Consider the following 15,891-nt stretch of genomic DNA (forward strand, 5'->3'; position numbering starts at 1 on the left):
AATGTCAAGACCTACTAACCAGAAGGAAGTACACGCGCGGCCCTACGGTACTCCTGGATGTAAGGTATCTTATTTCACAAATATGTACAAAGTCTCTTAGCTGTGGAGGCAAAAAGGCAGATATGGAAAAAACTCAATATTTACAAAATAATCACAATTATACGAGGATTCAGACTGATCGTGGCAAATGGGATAATGCAGATGTCGGGGGACAAAACGAACTTTTATTAGTCTTTGGTGCTGTATCGCAAAAAGTATCGAGTTTTCCCAGGACGTGTCTGTTCATCAAACAATGGATCCGATGAGGGAACAGAGTTCTGTTGATCAGTCAATTGTTCAGATCTTGAGTTTTGTGATGACAAATGTTCAACAATGTCGTTCTGCTGCACTGAGGATTCTCCAGCAGGTTCAGCGTCGCTAAAAGGTACAAAGGTCTGGAGTTTCTCTGTCTCAGATGAAACAATGCCTTTCCTCACCCACGAGTCTGCCGGTAAAGGTATAGGTACCTTTTTCGTATGAGTGGCGTGCACCCAATTTTTGCGCCCTTCCAAACGGACAGCAGTTCTTGTGGCAAGGAGGACTTGAAAAGGGCCAGTAAAGCGGGGTTCCAGATTCTTTTTGCGAGCAAAATTGCGAGTAACCACCCAATCTCCTGGTTGGAGCTGGTGGCCTGGACCCTCCGTCTGCGTCGGCAGTGCTTCGTAAACCTGTTGGTGAATTAACCTCAGTTTAGCAGTCAGATCATGAAGATAATCAATCAACATTGGGTACTCAAGATCCGAAAACACACTTGGCAGGACGGCCGAACACTATTTCATAGGGACTGAGCCCTACTCGGGAGTGTACGGTCGCCCTTGTTGACAACAAAGCTAGAGGCAAAGCGTCAGGCCACGAAAGACCAGTCGTAGCCTGAATCTTAGCCAGTTTGAGTTTAAGGGTGCCATTATACCCTTCAACCAAACCTGCTGACTGGGGATGATTGGCGCTATGGAATTTTTGATTAATTCCAAGGCCCTTACACACACTCTTCATCACACTCCCCACAAACTCACTTCCGTTATCAGACCATACAATTCGGGGCATTCCATACCGAGGAAAGTATTCCTTCAGCAGGATTTTCGCAGTAGACAGGGCTGTATTGTCTTTAAGAGGATAGGCTTCAATCCATCGGGAGAATGCGCAAACCACAACTAAAACGTATTTCAAGTTATTGCATCGCTCCATATGAATGAAGTCTAGCTGAATAACTTCAAAGGGATATGAAGGGGGAGCAAAATGGCCAGGAGGTGTAGGGGTTCCCTTACCAGGATTGTACAACATACATATCATGCAATTCTTAACCAATCTCTCAGCACATTTCGTAATACCATAATTCTTCCACACAGGGGACAACAGCTTACAGATACCTTTCACACTGATATGTGCTAACCCATGTGCCATAGTCACAACAGCCAGCACATACGCATCTGGCAACATCCATCTCTTATGCTCCGACAAATCAACCCAACAACCATTCACATCCAACTTTCCCGTACTCTCTTTCCACTTCGTCTTTTCAGTCTCAGTGGCCTCGTTCTGTATCGATTTCACACTCTCGATGGTATCCTCACACATACTAGTCTCTGTAGGCCACCTAACCGAACTCGTCACATACATTCTAGTGCTAAGGTTCCGAGCAGTCTCCTTAGCAGTCTCGTCCGCAAACGCATTACCACGGCCAACATCATCCGTCACCTTACGATGCGCACTACATTTAACAATCGCCACCTGCTTAGGTAACGTAAGTGCATCCAAAAGATCATTCACAAGTTGTCCATGCTGGATCTTAGTACCATGCGACGTCATAAAACCTCTCTTTCTCCACAATCGTCCAAAACTATGTGCGACGCCAAAAGCGTATTGGCTGTCGGTAAACACATTCACCCGCTTCCCTTTCGACAACACACACGCTCTAGTTAAAGCGATCAGCTCCGCAGCCTGGGCAGAGTTCTGATTCAATCTCGCGGCTTCCACAACAGTATTCAAAGTTACCACAGCATACGCAGTCGTCACATCACCATTCGGCAATTTAAAACATGAACCATCCACATACAAGGTCCCATCGGGATCTTCCAAAGGAGTGTTTTTAAGGTCCACGCGACCTTTTGTTTCCTCCTCAGTTCTTAAGTAACAGTCATGCGCTGCTACTTCATCTGATTCCATGCTAATTGGCAACAGAGTCGCCGGGTTCAGGACATTACAACGTTTTATCTGAATATGACTTGCCAAAAGCGTCAACTCATACCCCGACAACCTCGCACTCGTCAAGTGCTGAGTTTTCGTACGATTTAAGAGTGTCAACTGCATGCGGAACCATTACCGTGAGCATATTATCCATGACCAATCCTGCTGATTGTCGGATGGACACCGCAGCTGCCGCTGTTGCTCTCAAACAACTCGGCAATGCTCTAGCTACCGGGTCCAAGGTCGAGGAAAAATATGCGCATGGACGCTGCTTATCACCAAAAGGTTGCGTCAAAACACTCAACGCACAGCCTTCCCTCTCGTGAACGTACAGTGTAAACGGCTTACTGTAGTCAGGGGTACCTAACACAGGAGCCGAACACAACGCATCAGGCAGTTCAGAAAAACTTTTCTGACATTCTTCCGTCCATGGTAAAGGAGGTGGAACATCCTTGCACGTAAGAGCCACCAATGGTTTCGCTAACAATGAAAAATTAGGAATCCATTGCCTGCAGTATGACGTGATACCCAAAAAGGCACGCACATCTCTCTGAGTTGTTGGCACAGTCATTCGCGCAATCGCTGCAATCCTCTCGGGGGTCAACCGTCTTCCCTCCTTTGACAATAAGTGACCTAGATAGGTTACTTCTTGACAACAATATTGGAGTTTGGAAGGTGACACCTTGTGATGTAAGTCACAGAGATGTTGCAACAACGACACCGTGGCAAGTTTGCAAATGTCCTGAGTATCTGCAGCCACCAATAAGTCGTCAACATATTGAATCAAGGCTGCACCAGCCGGCAACACAAACGCATCCAGTTGGCCCTTCAAGGCTTGACTGTATATAGATGGACTTTCACAGTAGCCCTGAGGAGCACGTTTAAACCGGAAGCTGCGACCACCAAGAGAGAAACCGAAAAGGTCCCTGCTTTCCTCAGCAATCGGAATGCTGAAGAACGCATTCTTCAGATCAATCACTGAAAACCAAGATGCAGAAGCCGGAATTAGAGTCAGTAGCGCCGTGATGTCAGGCACAACAGGGAACTGAGGAATCACAATTTTATTTACCTCCCGTAAATCGATAACAAAACGATAAACAGGTGGTTTCGATGGATCTGCGCGTTTCAAGATAGGCAATACAGGGCTATTGCACACGTTCCCCCGTGTCTCCTCGATAACATCTTTCTCAATCAGGTCATAAATGATCGCTAACAGCGCTCGCTCACCATCAAGGGAGATACGATACTGGGGAATACGTGGCAATCGCACATTAGATTTCAAATGTACAACATAAGGGGAGATATCGAGCAGGCCCACGTCATTTGGACCTGTTGCCCACAAAGATGCAGGAAGAGAACTCAATTCCGGTGGAAGCTTATCGAGAGACAAATACATTGGAGAGACAACTCTCTTTCCCAACGTAAGCTTTACTCCCGCAGGAGAACAATACAAAGTCGCATACAAACGTTTTAGCAAATCCAGGCCCAAAAGATTTTCACCACAACCAGTGGTCAAAATCAACGGAGCTTTCAGCTCACGAGGCCCAATTGTAAGTGGCAAAGGGCACGAAACCGGATTGCTAACAGGGGCGCCAGAGAATCCAACGGAAACATTTGTTAAACCAGACAAAGGTGCGCCAGGGAGTTTCGAATGCATGATGGAACTTTTCGCTGCACCAGTGTCCAACAGAAAAGGCTCAACGACGCCCGAGGTGGCAACTGCGACGTAAGGCCCTCTCTGATCAACCGGAACTGATACTACTCCCTCTCCTTGTCTATGGCTGTCCTAGTAATTACTGTTGTCAGCATCCTGATCGACGTAATAATCATCCACATTGTACTGAGCAGATCGCCCTTGCGACGATCCACGCTGATCAAAACAATTATTGGAATTGGAAGTGTTCGTGGAACGATCGTTCTGCGCACCGCGACCTCTACCACGTGATGTTTGTTGAGAACCACCACGACCTCCTCTAGACGAATTACCACTATTACGCTCATTGAGAACTGGACAATCGAATTTTAAATGACCCTCCTGTCTACAATAGGCACACTGATTGTACCCTAACGATGATCTCTGCGAAGAGGAGTCATTTCGAGGTTGCGGCCTATTAGATTGCGGCTGCGATCGATTACGTGGTTGCGAATCATTCTGATTCGAAAGCGGAGGATACGCCTGCTGCAACAACACTTTAGTTTTAAGCTCTTTCGTTTTCTTGTCAGCACGATCGTTCTCTTCTTTCTCCCTATTCTCATAATATTGAGCCTTAGCCAATATTTGAGCAGAAGTAGATACAGCCCACGCACTTTCAGAATTTCGCAATTTATTGCTTAAATCTGGCAGCAAATTGGAAACAAACTTGTCCACAAACAACCTCTGACCACCTTCGGTACCCATGTCTTGACCACTGTGGTCGATGAAAGCCTCCTCAAATCTCGTAAAGAAATCAGAGACGCTCTCATCCTTCTTTTGTTTGCAAGCGGATAGTTTGTCCCAATTTACCTTCATGGCTGGCATAAGAGTTTTCATTAGGGTAATTATTCTCTGAGGCAAAGCCGTAATGAGCTGTTCGGGTTTAGCCCCACCAATTTGTCGTGTATCTGCCGCCGTAAGGGCAGCCCAATCACCACCTAATTCGTTTGCATGATCTTCCTGACGAATCTTAGCCCATACCGGTTGCGGTACAACATTACCGAACAGCATATCGATATCGGCAAGATTCATTATCGTAGCATCTACAAGCTGCGATAATTCCTTATAATACCCTGCAGGATTTTTGCGAGGGTCGGGCAAAGATTGCTTCACTTGTAAAACCTCCGATCGTTTCCATGGGAGATGTATCCATACTCTCTGGAAATGTGGCAAGATCGGGGGTACTTGAGCGGCATCACCTGGCATCCACACAGGTGGAACTTCGCGCATGGGATACTGACCAGACGCATCTAACTGTCTCTCAACATCCGGGCTGGAAGCTCTGCCTCCGGGACGGAATTTCCGGCCCGAGTGCAGACGTAAAGTTAGTAGTCGTAAATCTATTCTGTGAATACCAAAAGTAGTAAGTTTAGGAGTTTGTCTTAAGTTAGTTCTGTGAATCGGCCCCGGTGTACTCCGTCTGTTATGTGAGTTGCCCCGTCCCCAAGAAAGTCGTTTGTCTATTCACCCGTATGACATATATTTCAAAGTTCTATATCATATTTCACAGTGTAGCAACATATTGTAATGCAAATGTGACACAACTTTCAGTTTTAAAACCAAAGAAATTAAACAAGGATAAAAAAAGAGATAACAAAAAAGCCATCATCAAGCCCCTGTGTCTGGGTCAAAGTAGTCTGATGAGGTGCATTTCAGTTATTGATCCTTGGCATATCCATCACTGCCCTGTTGTTCCCCTTTCCCCTAGTATGTGCAATGCTTAAGTAGGATTGTCCTGTTAGTAATGCTTTGCATCTTCTGCTTCCTTGTTTATAGGCCTGACAGTCTTGTGTCAAGTGTAAGGTTAGGCTGTGGGGGCATCTGTTGTCTATTGTTCAGGTCCTGCTCAATGGCTGCACGTGGGAACCTAGGCACACTATCTCTGTCTACGTATTTTATTTCCAGAAGCATAGTATCCCAATATTGCGCAATGGCGTATTTGTGCAGCCTTGCTATTTCCTCCCTGTGCAACAACGTGCTTTCAGCTTGAGCCCATATTATAAGTGAGTTTATCCAGCTGTGTATTACTGGAGGTTCATCGCGTTTACATCTTTTCGTTATAAAGCATTTGGCTACTATAAGGCCTAAATCGGTGAATCTTGCTGTGACTCTGTGTTTCTTCGACCTAGGGTAAAAGCCAAGTAAACGTTCCTCCCACTACCGTAGAGGCGGCCTTCAAGTACACCACGCTATTGCCTCCACAAAGTCCTGCCAGTAAACGCTCAGGGATGTACATGACCACATCATGTGAAGAAAGTCAGCGTCTGTCGGGAAACAAAGGGAACAAGCAGAGGTAGTCATATGTGGGTGGGTGGGTGTACTTGTAAAGCGCACTGCGACTCCATGGAGTATCCTGGCGCTGTAGACCGCTGGGGAACCCGTCCTGGTTTTCCATGTGAGATGGTCCCTTTCTGGGTATCTCCAGGGTGAAACCAGGCATCCCCGGCATCTGTGGGGGGCCGTTGTAGAGATGAGGCAAGCTTAATGCCCAGAGTTGCCGAGTGTGTTCCCTGGTTGGAGTAGGCACCGAGGCGAGAATTATCGAGTCCGTTTTGACCCTGGTCCATGACCCTGCCGCGTCGGGAATTGAACCCTGGTCCGGGGCCGTTCTCTGCTTACGGGTCTGCCGCCTCTAACCAGTGAGCCACACCACTCTATATGAAAGTAGCGATTTAGTTTGTCTGGTGAGAGGTATACTCTATGTGTGATATATGTTTGTATGAGACATAATTAGAGTTTCTCGGTATGCACGTGGGATTAGCAAGTATGGTCTCCCACTCACGATCTGTCCATGAATTTCCCCTGTCTTCTTCCCATTTCAAGCGCAGGGTTGTCAGTGGTTTTATCATGTATGTGAGTCATGCCTCTACTAACCAATGTATTATATGTGATCCATTACCTATCACATGTAAGTACTTGTGAGGAGGAGCAGGACGAGACCCGTGGGGTGGCTCGGATGTACACTGCCGCCATGCCACCACAGGAAGACCCGGAATACACCAGCGCTCTAGTCTCCAGACGACTGGAGGGTGCAGAGTCACGCCTAATAGCAGAAGTGAGGAGAATAAGAGGAGAGAAGGAGGAACAGACGGGGTGCAGCGTTGGACGCAGGAGAGTCGAGCACCTGGAGGACGGAGAGGAGTATCGAACCCAAGAAGAAGGACGAGTGACCAGTGGAGAAGGAGTAGCGGACGGCAGAGGAACAGCGGAGGAGAGAGAGGAGAGTCGAGCCAGAACAGTGGAGGAGAGAGCGGAGAGGCAAGCAGTAACAGCGGAGGAGCGAGCGGGGAGCCAAGCAGGACCGGTGGAGGAGAGAGCGGCAAGCCGAGCAGGACCGGTGGAGGAGAGAGTGGGGAGCCGAGCAGGGGACGAGACGAGAGAGCCCAGGAGCCAGGAGAGTGTTCTGTACACCATTCACAAACCCTGTGGGCCAACGGAAGGAGGAGACGCCCCGGGTCCCTACGCCCCAGTCCAAGGAACGGGCCGTGGCTCCAGGCAAGTGCCGTTACAAGGGGCATTTTGGTGGGGTGTGTGTGTGGAGGTGGGAGGTAGGGCACCTGAGGGGTGTTGCTTGTGTTTTATTCATTCCTCACTAAGCCCTCCTCACATTAAGCGGTGACAGTAGCACATAACTACGCAACAAGACACCTGCTGACCCCGACCTTTGCACCCTCTTGTTTTTCCCTTCTGAGGCCCAGAGACCCGGGAACCATAAACCAGGACCACAGACCACGTGACCATTACTGCACGACACAGAGAACTAGGGATCTGCCCATCTATCCACATAGACCCTGTTATACCTTTCTCTTGTTGCTGGCAAAGCATAAATAAAATAACTAACCAATACTATACCCCGTGGTTTTGTGTTCTGCACACCCGTGTGACCCCGAACTCCTACAAATTTGGTGTCAGAAGTGGGATTTCAATCTCTGTGGCGACATGTCACAGCCCGTGCCTATTCCGGTGGAGAATGTCATTACCCAATTAGCGGAGGGCCAAAGGCATCTCCAGATAGTATTCGAACAACAGATGCAAACTGCGAAAACAGAGAGGGAGGCCTTGCAGGGTGCCCTGAAGGAACAGGCCACTCTCCTCACCACAAATCAACAAATACAAGATACCGCCATTCTGCGTCTCACGGACGCTATAGCAAATACCCAGATTCATCCCAATGTACCTAGTTCAGTATTACAAAAGTACCAAGAAGGAGACGATCCAGACTATTTTTTCACTAACTTTGAGTGAGTCGCCACCTCGGCAGCATGGCCCAGAGAAAGATGGAGTCAGTATATTGCTCCCCTTTTATCTGGCTAATTACAGGCCGCCTATCAGGCAGCAAACCCCGCAGGCAGAACACCATATGAGGAGATAAAGAAAGCCATACTTGAAAGACTCGGATGCGACCAGGAATATTACAGGGCCAAATTCCAAAAGGAAAAGTGGAACCCCAGGGGACAACCCCAAGCCTTTTATTATCGGATACAAGATCTGGGCACACGTTGGCTGACTCCTCACGAGTCCACCATAGATGAGCTGACAGCCAAAGTGTACCTAGAACAATTTCTGAATGCCTTACTACCCACTACCCGCTCCTGGGTCAAACAGCATCCCCACCTCACACCTACCATAGCAGTAGACCTAGCTTGTGCATACCATAGGGCCCCCGAGTTCCGAGCAGGGATTACCCGAACACCTGCACCCCTTCCAAGACAGACAACCCCCAGACCTCCAAACAGACCGAGCCCCCTTTCTCCCACGCGTCCCCTTCAGGCCTATGTCTCCCGTCCCTAGTCCCAGTATACAAGGGCCCCAGTGCTATCACTGTTCCGAATGGGGCCACATAGCCCGACAGTGCCCTCATAGAGCCCCACCGGCCGAGCTAATGGAAATTGGATATTCCAAGGGACGTATATATCTAACAGGCAAGGGTCATCACCAGTATAAGAGGGAGGTACTGCTGAACAGAAAAAAGCAACAGGCACTGCTGGACACAGGTTACCCCACAACAACTTAGAGACAACAAAATAGTGCATGTTACCTTTGTCCATGGTAACACCGTAGGGTACCCCATAGCGGAGGTACTGTTGGATGTCTCTAACGACCCCCAGTTGCGCAAAGTAGGTGTGATGCCCTCTTTACCGGAAGCCGTCAATATTGGGACGGATCATCCCAGGTTTGACCAATATATCAATGAGACAAAAAGTAAAGCAGCATCCTGGTGGGGAGATGCCCCTTTTAAGAATAGCGAGGTGGAGGGGGTAGCAGGGAAAGATCGGAAAAGTAACAGCAAAAAGCAAAAAAGCCAAAACCCTGTACACACAAGCAACACGACAATCTCATGTTTTTCCTGTGACCCTTACAGACATGGTGTAAACCACCCCAAACAGCTTTCGGGTAGCCCTGAGGGACGACAACATCCGTCTTAATGCCTGGGAACAAGTGCAAGAGCAGGAGCCTGACAAGGTAGGACCTTACTTTTATGTGAAACTGGGTTTATTGTACAGAGCCAGGAAAAGGGCAGACGCCGTCACAATCCAGCTCCTTGTTCCCCTGTCCTTCCGCGACCATGTGTTACAGCTGGCACACAATCATACCGGGGGGTGCTTTATGGGAAAGAACAGACTCTCACATATTTATTAAGTAAATTCTACTGGCCCGGTGTCTGTAAGGATGTGGCAAGATATTGTGCTGCATGTGTGCGGTGCCAGTACTCGAATCCCACCGGGATAAAAAAGGCCCCGTTATGTCCTCTACCCATAACAGACATTCCATTCAAGCACATAGGCATTGACTTATTGAGACCGCTCACTCCCTCAGCTAGAGGCCACAAATATCTGTTAGTGGTTGTGGATTATGCTAGTCGGTATCCAGAAGCATTTCCCCTGAAATCAATAACGACCCCTGTGATAGCCAGAGCCATGGTCACCTTATTTACTCAGGTAGGGTTCCCCGAAGAGATTCTCACAGACCAGGGGACCCCGTTCATGTCGCGCCTGATGGCACAGGTGTGTGGGATCCTGGGTATCCGACTGACACGGACCTCCGTCTATCACCCCCAAACAGATGGCCTTGTGGAGCGTTATAACCTCCTAGCCAATGCACGACCAGCACAGATCAGTACATGGGGAACCCAACAAGAGAACAGCTTCCAAGCCCTCAAAACCGCTATATGTACGGCACCCATCTTAAAATGCCCAAACTTCCGAAAACCCTTTGTCCTACAGACCGACGCGTCCGGAGTGGGCCTGGGAGCAGTTTTACAACAGCCCAATTTGGACAGTGAGTTGGTACCCATCCTATACATAAGCAGGAAACTGTTCCCTAGGGAGGTCCAGTACTCCACCATAGAAAAGGAATGCCTGGCGATCAAGTGGGCAATCGAAGCCTTGCAGTACTACCTCTTGGGTTGTTCCTTTTTTCTGTTAACAGATCATGCCCCTTTGACCTGGCTGGCACGAAACAAGGACACCAACTAACGTATCCTCCGGTGGTTTATGTCCCTACAACCTTTCTTATTTCAGAAACTGCATATCCCCGGTTCCAAGCAGATCTGTGCGTACTATTTGTCCCGACATCCCTGTCCCGATTGGCCACCTCGTCCGTTCTTATGGGGGGAGATATGTGAGGAGGAGCAGGACGAGACCCATGGGGTGGCTCGGATGTACACTTCCGCCGTGCCACCACAGGAAGACCCGGAATACACCAGCGCTCTAGTCTCCAGATGACTGGAGGGGGCGGAGTCACGCCTAATAGCGGAAGTGAGGAGGATAAGAGGAGAGAAGGAGGAACGGACGGGGTGCAGCGTTGGAGGCAGGAGAGTCGAGCACTTGAAGGACAGAGAGGAGTATCGAACCCAAGAAGAAGGACGAGTGACCAGTGGAGGAGGAGTAGCGGACGGCAGAGGAACAGCGGAGGGGAGAGCGGAGAGTCGAGCCGGAACAGTGGAGGAGAGAGTAGAGAGGCAAGCAGGAACAGCGGAGGAGCGAGCGGGGAGCCAAGCAGGACCGGTGGAGGAGAGAGCGGCAAGCCGAGCAGGACCGGTGGAGGAGAGAGTGGGGAGCCGAGCAGGGGACGAGACGAGAGAGCCCAGGAGCCAGGAGAGTGTTCTGTACACCATTCACAAACCCTGTGGGCCAACGGAAGGAGGAGACGCCCCGGGTCCCTACGCCCCAGTCCAAGGAACGGGCCGTGGCTCCAGGCAAGTGCCGTTACAAGGGGCATTTTGGTGGGGTGTGTGTGTGGAGGTGGGAGGTAGGGCACCTGAGGGGTGTTGCTTGTGTTTTATTCATTCCTCACTAAGCCCTCCTCACATTAAGCGGTGACAGTAGCACATAACTACGCAACAAGACACCTGCTGACCCCGACCTTTGCACCCTCTTGTTTTTCCCTTCTGAGGCCCAGAGACCCGGGAACCATAAACCAGGACCACAGACCACGTGACCATTACTGCACGACACAGAGAACTAGGGATCTGCCCATCTATCCACATAGACCCTGTTATACCTTTCTCTTGTTGCTGGCAAAGCATAAATAAAATAACTAACCAATACTATACCCCGTGGTTTTGTGTTCTGCACACCCGTGTGACCCCGAACTCCTACAAATTTGGTGTCAGAAGTGGGATTTCAATCTCTGTGGCGACATGTCACAGCCCGTGCCTATTCCGGTGGAGAATGTCATTACCCAATTAGCGGAGGGCCAAAGGCATCTCCAGATAGTATTCGAACAACAGATGCAAACTGCGAAAACAGAGAGGGAGGCCTTGCAGGGTGCCCTGAAGGAACAGGCCACTCTCCTCACCACAAATCAACAAATACAAGATACCTCCATTCTGCGTCTCACGGACGCTATAGCAAATACCCAGATTCATCCCAATGTACCTAGTTCAGTATTACAAAAGTACCAAGAAGGAGACGATCCAGACTATTTTTTCACTAACTTTGAGTGAGTCGCCACCTCGGCAGCATGGCCCAGAGAAAGATGGAGTCAGTATATTGCTCCCCTTTTATCTGGCTAATTACAGGCCGCCTATCAGGCAGCAAACCCCGCAGGCAGAACACCATATGAGGAGATAAAGAAAGCCATACTTGAAAGACTCGGATGCGACCAGGAATATTACAGGGCCAAATTCCAAAAGGAAAAGTGGAACCCCAGGGGACAACCCCAAGCCTTTTATTATCGGATACAAGATCTGGGCACACGTTGGCTGACTCCTCACGAGTCCACCATAGATGAGCTGACAGCCAAAGTGTACCTAGAACAATTTCTGAATGCCTTACTACCCACTACCCGCTCCTGGGTCAAACAGCATCCCCACCTCACACCTACCATAGCAGTAGACCTAGCTTGTGCATACCATAGGGCCCCCGAGTTCCGAGCAGGGATTACCCGAACACCTGCACCCCTTCCAAGACAGACAACCCCCAGACCTCCAAACAGACCGAGCCCCCTTTCTCCCACGCGTCCCCTTCAGGCCTATGTCTCCCGTCCCTAGTCCCAGTATACAAGGGCCCCAGTGCTATCACTGTTCCGAATGGGGCCACATAGCCCGACAGTGCCCTCATAGAGCCCCACCGGCCGAGCTAATGGAAATTGGATATTCCAAGGGACGTATATATCTAACAGGCAAGGGTCATCACCAGTATAAGAGGGAGGTACTGCTGAACAGAAAAAAGCAACAGGCACTGCTGGACACAGGTTACCCCACAACAACTTAGAGACAACAAAATAGTGCATGTTACCTTTGTCCATGGTAACACCGTAGGGTACCCCATAGCGGAGGTACTGTTGGATGTCTCTAACGACCCCCAGTTGCGCAAAGTAGGTGTGATGCCCTCTTTACCGGAAGCCGTCAATATTGGGACGGATCATCCCAGGTTTGACCAATATATCAATGAGACAAAAAGTAAAGCAGCATCCTGGTGGGGAGATGCCCCTTTTAAGAATAGCGAGGTGGAGGGGGTAGCAGGGAAAGATCGGAAAAGTAACAGCAAAAAGCAAAAAAGCCAAAACCCTGTACACACAAGCAACACGACAATCTCATGTTTTTCCTGTGACCCTTACAGACATGGTGTAAACCACCCCAAACAGCTTTCGGGTAGCCCTGAGGGACGACAACATCCGTCTTAATGCCTGGGAACAAGTGCAAGAGCAGGAGCCTGACAAGGTAGGACCTTACTTTTATGTGAAACTGGGTTTATTGTACAGAGCCAGGAAAAGGGCAGACGCCGTCACAATCCAGCTCCTTGTTCCCCTGTCCTTCCGCGACCATGTGTTACAGCTGGCACACAATCATACCGGGGGGTGCTTTATGGGAAAGAACAGACTCTCACATATTTATTAAGTAAATTCTACTGGCCCGGTGTCTGTAAGGATGTGGCAAGATATTGTGCTGCATGTGTGCGGTGCCAGTACTCGAATCCCACCGGGATAAAAAAGGCCCCGTTATGTCCTCTACCCATAACAGACATTCCATTCAAGCACATAGGCATTGACTTATTGAGACCGCTCACTCCCTCAGCTAGAGGCCACAAATATCTGTTAGTGGTTGTGGATTATGCTAGTCGGTATCCAGAAGCATTTCCCCTGAAATCAATAACGACCCCTGTGATAGCCAGAGCCATGGTCACCTTATTTACTCAGGTAGGGTTCCCCGAAGAGATTCTCACAGACCAGGGGACCCCGTTCATGTCGCGCCTGATGGCACAGGTGTGTGGGATCCTGGGTATCCGACTGACACGGACCTCCGTCTATCACCCCCAAACAGATGGCCTTGTGGAGCGTTATAACCTCCTAGCCAATGCACGACCAGCACAGATCAGTACATGGGGAACCCAACAAGAGAACAGCTTCCAAGCCCTCAAAACCGCTATATGTACGGCACCCATCTTAAAATGCCCAAACTTCCGAAAACCCTTTGTCCTACAGACCGACGCGTCCGGAGTGGGCCTGGGAGCAGTTTTACAACAGCCCAATTTGGACAGTGAGTTGGTACCCATCCTATACATAAGCAGGAAACTGTTCCCTAGGGAGGTCCAGTACTCCACCATAGAAAAGGAATGCCTGGCGATCAAGTGGGCAATCGAAGCCTTGCAGTACTACCTCTTGGGTTGTTCCTTTTTTCTGTTAACAGATCATGCCCCTTTGACCTGGCTGGCACGAAACAAGGACACCAACTAACGTATCCTCCGGTGGTTTATGTCCCTACAACCTTTCTTATTTCAGAAACTGCATATCCCCGGTTCCAAGCAGATCTGTGCGTACTATTTGTCCCGACATCCCTGTCCCGATTGGCCACCTCGTCCGTTCTTATGGGGGGAGATATGTGAGGAGGAGCAGGACGAGACCCATGGGGTGGCTCGGATGTACACTTCCGCCGTGCCACCACAGGAAGACCCGGAATACACCAGCGCTCTAGTCTCCAGATGACTGGAGGGGGCGGAGTCACGCCTAATAGCGGAAGTGAGGAGGATAAGAGGAGAGAAGGAGGAACGGACGGGGTGCAGCGTTGGAGGCAGGAGAGTCGAGCACTTGAAGGACAGAGAGGAGTATCGAACCCAAGAAGAAGGACGAGTGACCAGTGGAGGAGGAGTAGCGGACGGCAGAGGAACAGCGGAGGGGAGAGCGGAGAGTCGAGCCGGAACAGTGGAGGAGAGAGTAGAGAGGCAAGCAGGAACAGCAGAGGAGCGAGCGGGGAGCCAAGCAGGACCGGTGGAGGAGAGAGCGGGGAGCCGAGTAGGACCGGTGGAGGTGAGAGCGGGGAGCCGAGCAGGGGATGAGACGAGAGAGCTCAGGAGCTAGGAGAGTGTTCTGTACACAATTCACAAACCCGGTGGGCCAACAGAAGGAGGAGACGCCCCGGGTCCCTACGCCGTGGTCCAAGGAACGGGCCGTGGCTCCAGGCAAGTGCTGTTACAAGGGGCATTTTGGTGGGGTGTGTGTGGGGAGGCGGGAGGAAGGGCACCTGAGGGGTGTGACTTGTGTTTTATTCATTCCTCACCAACCCCCCTCACATTAAGCGGTGACGGTAGCACATAACTAGGCAACAAGACACCCACTGACCCTGACCTTTGTACCCTCTTGTTTTTCCCTTCTGAGGCACAGAGATCCGGGAACCATAAACCAGGACCACAGACCACGTGACCATTACTGCACGACGTGGAGAACTAGGGATCTGCCCATCTATCCACATGGACCCTGTTATACCTTTCTCTTGTTGCTGGCAAAGCATAAATAAAATAACTAACCAATACTATACCCCGTGGTTTTGTGTTCTGCACACCCGTGTGACCCCGAACCCCTACAGTCTATACTAATATAATAAAGAGAAAGCCCCATCCTTTGAGGCGGGTAATCTCAGGAACCACAGTACCAATCACAACACCCAATACAGCGTTGGAAAGGGCAGTGGAAGCAGAAGGACATAGGCTATGCAGACGCCCACCATAGACATTTAAACGGTAAAAGAACCATGCCAGCAAAGTAGTCCCTTGTGGGCGTGTGTGCGTTGTGCTGTGGGCGTGTGCTGGGGGTGTGACAAACGCTGGGGGCGTGTGGTACATTCCGCCCTTCATGCCATGTCTCATATTGTGTGCTAATCCCACCCTGCTCCCTTTGAATACCCCTGCACCCCATAATCATAACCCACCCTTACTCCTTAAAATACCCCAACACCCTTAAACACTAACCCATCTTAACCCTATAAATATACCCTGTACCCCAAAACCCAAACCTATCCCTAAACCCTAAAAATACCCCTGTACCTCAAAACCCAAACCTAGCCCTGAACCCTATAAATACCCCTGTACCTCAAAACCCAAACCTACCCTAAACCCTAAAAATACCCCTGCACCCCAAAACCCAAACCTAACCCTGAACCTTAAAAATACAACTGTACCCCAAAACCCAAACCTACCCCTGAACCCTAAAATACCCCTGTACCCCGAAACCCAAACCTAGCCCTGAGCCCTAAAAAT

The sequence above is a fragment of the Lissotriton vulgaris genome, chromosome 6, assembly GCF_964263255.1.
Source record: "Lissotriton vulgaris chromosome 6, aLisVul1.2, whole genome shotgun sequence".
In the NCBI taxonomy this organism is placed as follows: Eukaryota; Metazoa; Chordata; class Amphibia; order Caudata; family Salamandridae; genus Lissotriton; species Lissotriton vulgaris.